The sequence below is a fragment of the Anomaloglossus baeobatrachus genome, chromosome 10 (assembly GCF_048569485.1).
Source record: "Anomaloglossus baeobatrachus isolate aAnoBae1 chromosome 10, aAnoBae1.hap1, whole genome shotgun sequence".
Classification (NCBI taxonomy): domain Eukaryota; kingdom Metazoa; phylum Chordata; class Amphibia; order Anura; family Aromobatidae; genus Anomaloglossus; species Anomaloglossus baeobatrachus.
In genome coordinates this window covers 88,754,427-88,760,426 of record NC_134362.1, presented here as the reverse complement: position 1 = coordinate 88,760,426, position 6,000 = coordinate 88,754,427, and the positions used below count along the sequence as shown (strand labels likewise).

Sequence of the window (6,000 nt, the reverse complement as noted above, 5' to 3'; positions counted from 1 at the left end):
CTGCACTTCTTACGCACGCCGCTTTCCATTGGAGAGCAATTATAAATCATGTTCCACAAAATATTTGTCATGGCGCCAGTTACATAAAGAAGGCTGCGAAAAAAAAAAAAAGAAGAAATAAATAGGGAATATTTTTATCTCACTGTAACTCCCAGCTCTCTGCGCTCAGACTAAAAATACAGGATCTCCCCAGGTGATCACATTTGCATTTCAAATAGCAGCAAAGTACTGACTAAGATGCCAGTGTCTGGGCTCTGGCTTCCACACCAGAGACTTGGCAGGAGATATTAGGGGAAAGTTGGGCGTATAGAAGGTGTATGTTTAACTCCCATCAGGTTGACATTATTCTTTTATGATGTTGTGTGTTGCTGGGGAAGAGGCAGGCTCTGTCGCTTTAAGTGCCCAGCAGTTCTGTGGAGTGGATAGGAGTTTGACCAATAGAAGTACAAAGAGGATCCTAAATAATTTCTCACTGACAAAAGCCAAGACATTCTGGTCTAAATGGCTTGCTAAACTCAACAAGCAAGGGCTATAGGAAGGAGCAAAGAACTGGATTCTGATCTTCCTCATAATCATTTCATGAGACATTGGAGCTGCTAGCTGTCACTCAGGCGCTGCAATGAATCTGCTTTCTAATCACCAGCATGGGAGTATCTCCAAACTTTCATCGAAACACCTAAAATAAAGGGTCTTTAAAAAGCTGACACATACAGAAGGTAGGAGGCTACCGGGGAGAAAGAAGGGTCTACCAGGAGTAAGATGGAGGAGAGTGAAGAGGACTAGGGAGTGGATGAGAGGCAACTAGGAAAAAGAAGAAGTGTCTACCAGGAGTAAGAAAGAGTGAGGAGGACCAAGGAGTGGATGAGGGGCAACCAGGGAGAAAAAAGAAGGGTCTACCATGAGTAAGAAGGCGAAGAGTGAGGAGGACCAAGGAGTGGATGAAGGAGCAACTGGGAAAAAGAAGAAGTGTCTACCAGAAGTAAGAAAGAGTGAGGAGGACCAAGGAGTGGATGAGGGAGCAACTGGGGAGAAAAAAGAAGGGTCTACCATGAGTAAGAAGGCGAAGAGTGAGGAGGACCAAGGAGTGGATGAAGGAGCAACTGGGAAAAAGAAGAAGTGTCTACCAGAAGTAAGAAAGAGTGAGGAGGACCAAGGAGTGGATGAGGGAGCAACTGGGGAGAAAGAAGAAGTGTCTATCTAGAGTAAGAAAGAGCGAGGAGGACCAGGGAGTGGATGATGGGGCTACCGGGGAGAAAGAAGAAGGGTCTACCAGAAGTAAGAAAGAGTGAGGAGGACCAGGGAATTTATGAGGGAGCAACTGGGGAGAAAGAAAAATGGTCTTCCAGGAGTAAGATTGACGAGGGCCATTGAGTTGATGAGGGGACAACTGGGGAGAAAAAAGAAGGGTCTACCAGGAGTAAGAAGGAGAAGAGTGAAGAGGGCCAGGGAGTGGATGAGGGGGCAACTGGGGAGAAAGAACAAGGGTCTACCAGAAGTAAGAAGAAGGTGAGTGAGGAGCTCCAGGGAGTGGATGAGGGGGCTCATGGGCAGTCAGAACATAGGGACTAACTGGAAGTAGGAAAGGGTCAATTCGGAGTTAAGGAGTAAAAGAAAGGGTCTACTGGGATGTAAGAAGAAAAGGTTACTGGGACTAGGGGTTTACCAGTAAGCAGAGGAACTAGAAGGAGAAGGAGCCACCAGGGAGCAGGAGGAGGGGTAACTGGGAAGTAAGAAGAAGGGGCTACTGGGAAAAGTAAAAGAGCTACTAGATAGTAAAAAGAAGGTATTGGAGAATGGGGGCTACCAAGTAATAAGAGGAAGGGGCCACTTTGGTGTGTGCAGGAAAAAGTGTTACTGGGAATTAGAGGAAAGGGCTACTAAAGAATAAAAGATTATTGGGAGGTAAAGGTAGTGGAGTATTGAGAAGGAGATAGTAGATAGGAAAAATCAGACTGTTGTGGAGTGAGAGACTGCTGAGGAGCATAATAAGGAGGCTCCTATGAAGAAAGGGACTACTGGGGAGTGAGAGACCACTTGGGTCGGTATAGGAGAAAAAGACTACAGGGGATGAAGAGACTTATGGAAAGTAGAGAATCTACTGGGAAGTGTCCAAAGTCTACAGAGGGACGGTTCTTGCGTAACGCTGAGATTTAAGAATGTCTTATTTCTTTTAAAGAAGGGGACATAACCTGTATTTGATGCTAGAGGCAATTCATTGTTTAGAAATCACTCCAGCATGACATAGTTTACAGAGGAGGGATTGCATTTTCTAGATAGGAATGTGTTCAGTGCTGTCTGGCACAGATGTAGCAGAGCTGAATTTGTTTTTTAACTCTTTAGAAAACTTAATAAGATAATACAGTGGATCTGCCTGCAATCCTACATCACGCCATAGACCACCCATTGTGAATTGTACAGCTCTCCCATGTTTGTAGGGTATTTCTTGTTAAGGGGTGTTAATACTTTCTCATGCCTGGGACTTCATCTCATGCTGGGCTATAGACCATACAACACTATGGTCATTTCTCTGTGGTTATAAATGAGTTAAATTGTCTATCATTGGGGGTTTCATCATCGCATTTTGGCATATGTCGCGGATTCATATGGATAGAAGGGATTCCTTCGTGATTAAAACTTGATGTCATTCTCTTGATTTGGGCTGATGCAGAAACAATGGATGAGAAAGCGTTTGCTGTAGCGGGATCCGTGGTCTCTAAGGGGTTACGCGGGATTGCCTGCTCCCAATATCGGTCATTCCCTGCTCTCTTCTTCATGCTCCATCCCAGTATTGGCTGCTTGGGTCTCTCCCCAATTCCAGACTCTTGCATATGTGCTGGATACAGTTTAGCAATCACTACTAAAGTCCTAAATCTTTTAGCGAGAGTTAATTCACTAACGATGATCAAATCATAGAGGAAAATAAATGTAATACCTGCAAATGAATGTGAGTAAAGCCTGCAGTGGGACCTGGAACAAAGCCATACGCTGTGGATTCTCTTCTATTTTCTACCAGACATTTGCAGATTAGAAGTGTGAGGCCGCCCTCTACTGGTCACCACCAGGTACTGGACTCAGGATTCCCTTTCTGGATATTACCTCACAAGAAATTCAATACAGTGACGTTAAACAACATTAAGCCGCCCTGTTTATTGCCATTTACTGTAAATTGATTTTCCCGCCTATGTTTCCTTAATGGAAATTCTAATTTTGTGTTTATTATCTGGAATGAAATTTCTGTTATTATTGGAAATTTAGAACATATTTTCATTGATGTGTTGAGCGGGAGGCTGCCATAGTTATGTAATATGGATGGAAAAAGATATTCGCTCATTAATTTAATACAAGCGATAGCAAAAGACATGAATGGATGGATGAATGAATGAATGAAAGGGTGTGGGCAAGGCTCAGTGTCCCATGACATGACCCCCACTCCTTCATATATGGGATAAGAGACCAAGGATGGATGGAATATGTGCACAATGGTGCCCCCGCAGGCAGGGTGGGGAACTCAATGCTTCATACTTATGAAATGCTGCGAAGAATGGTGCTGACATCTACACAGGGTACACAGGAATTTTCTGTTTTGGTTTTTTGTTTCTTTGTTTTGTTATACTTGTAAGATTGTCCCAATGTTAAAGCATTCCCGACTCTTCATCTCTTATTCATATATAACATCTGCATCATTTTCTGCCAGTGGTATGGGGCACTGGGGGTACTTCACAAAAAGCTTGTACTATAATAAAACTGATAGTAAACATGATACATTACCATTGTTATATATGGGCTATGCTTCATTGTCACTTTGATGCTGTAAACATATAGCAGAGATGGAGTTGTCATTCATCCATGGGCTTACATAGGACTGCAGATAAATCTATCTGCAGTTGATTCAGTTATCTACTGCCAAAGACAGATGATAGATAGATAGATAGATAGATATTATAGATAGAGATAGATAGATAAATAGATAGATAGATAAATAGAGAAAAAGAAAGATAGATAGATGTAGAAAGAGAAAGATAGATAGATAGATAGATATGGAAATAAAGACAGACAGATAGATGTAGAGATAGATAGATAGATAATAGATAGATATATTAATAGATAGATAATAGATAGATAGATAGATAGATAGATAGAGAGATGGATGGATGGATAGATAGATGGATAGATGGATAGATAGATAGATAATAGATAGATAGATAAATAGATAATAGATAGATAGATAGATAGATAGAATAGATAGATGGATAGATGGATAGATAGATAGATAGATAATAGATACATAGAAAGATAATATATAGATAGATAGACAGATGGATGGATAGATGGATAGATAGAAAGATAATAGATAAAAAGATAATAGATAGATAATAGATAGATGGATAGATAGATAGATAAATGATAGATAGCTAGATAGATATATTAATGGATAGATAGGTAGATAGATAGCTATGGATAGGTAGATAGATAGATAGATAATAGATAGATAGATAAATGGATAGATAGTAAGATAGATAGATATGGATAGGTAGATAGATAGATAATAGATGGATAGATACATAGATGAATGGGTAGCTGGATGTAGAGATGGACAGATAGATAGGTAGATAATAGATAGATAGATAGATGGATAGATAGATATGATTCTGATTACTGTTGATTCTTTTATCCTTATTACTGGGAAGGATCCCCCCAGGTTTCTTATAATAGCTGGTATGGCAGTTTATACTTGCAGACATCAATGTACTCTACCAGGTGTGATGCACTGAAGGTCGATATGACGCAGTTTCTCTGCTGATGTTTTGTTACTATGGACCATTTTATTTTGCCTCATCCTCAGTATATTGTGATCTCTGTATAACAGTGCTTGTTCTCTATTATTCCCCCTGTGTAGTACTTTTTATAAAGCTCATGTTCTTTCTTGCTGTCTTTTCAGTAGGCTGTATAATGAAACTCAAGCCATTTGTTAAAATGTAACCTTCAAAGGAATGTAAACATGCATGTTGCAATGACTGGAATTATGGATTTAAAGTGTTATTGTGGTGACTTGCTACATAGAGTGGCTTTAAATTCTGACTAATATTAATCAAGGTTTCCTCTTGACCAGTGTATTCTTCCATGATTTCTGCTCTTTGGGAGCAGCATTTCTGACCTTTAGTTATGTGTGGCATGTCATATATTAAGCTGAATATGCCTCCTTTAGAGCTATGATTGTCCTTATTATTCCTATAATAAACAATTCATATGTCCATGGCTGGTGATGTACTCATAGGGGGTGCAGAGCTAGCAGTCATACATGGGACCTGGCACCTGAGGGAGCCCCTGAGCCCTTTTGCCACATAAGAAGACACAAGTTTTCTAAATAGCCTGTTGTATTTCGGGGTGGTCCTATCAAAGATTTGAACTCCCAGAAGTCCCACATATTTCCTTTAGATTCATTAGCCCTAGTGATTCCCATAGAACCCAAAGGTGTGAACTAATTAGGAAATTCTTGTAGCAGATTTGGAGACATGAAGGAGTACAGGTAGAGAACACAGAAAAAACCCAAATACAATCAAGCAAAAAATGCATGAACAGAAACATCAAACTTTAACTGTTAACACAGTGCAATCCGCTGTCTTCTCAAGATAATCTCTCCACAGTATAAGCCTACAGCTGTTGCATACGCTCCTAAATTTTGCTCTATACAACCATTCTTTATTTTTTTTAGTTCCTGATACCTTTTGGGGCCACTAAGCTATAGAAGGTATATTGATGATGTTCTCTACTAAGTGATTAGGATATAGATATCATACAGGTATGTTTCATAATTCTGGCTGAGATAATAGTCATTCATTCTTCTTCCCTGATATGAACTCTAACATACAGTACTATAAGACATGGTAGAGAATGTTGTTTGCTAATTTTTCAGCAGATGAGAGATATAACATACATCAATCTTGAAATTTATATTATCGCAACAGCTTTTTGTATTTCTAATTTTAGAATTTGGCGTTT

At 39.9% G+C, this 6,000-nt stretch overlaps 1 protein-coding gene across 2 annotated transcripts in view; it reads left to right on the top strand.

Moving 5' to 3' along the window:
* Positions 1 to 6,000, top strand: part of BDNF (brain derived neurotrophic factor) — a 117,247-nt gene that overhangs the window by 32,771 nt on the left and 78,476 nt on the right. The window lies entirely within an intron of this gene.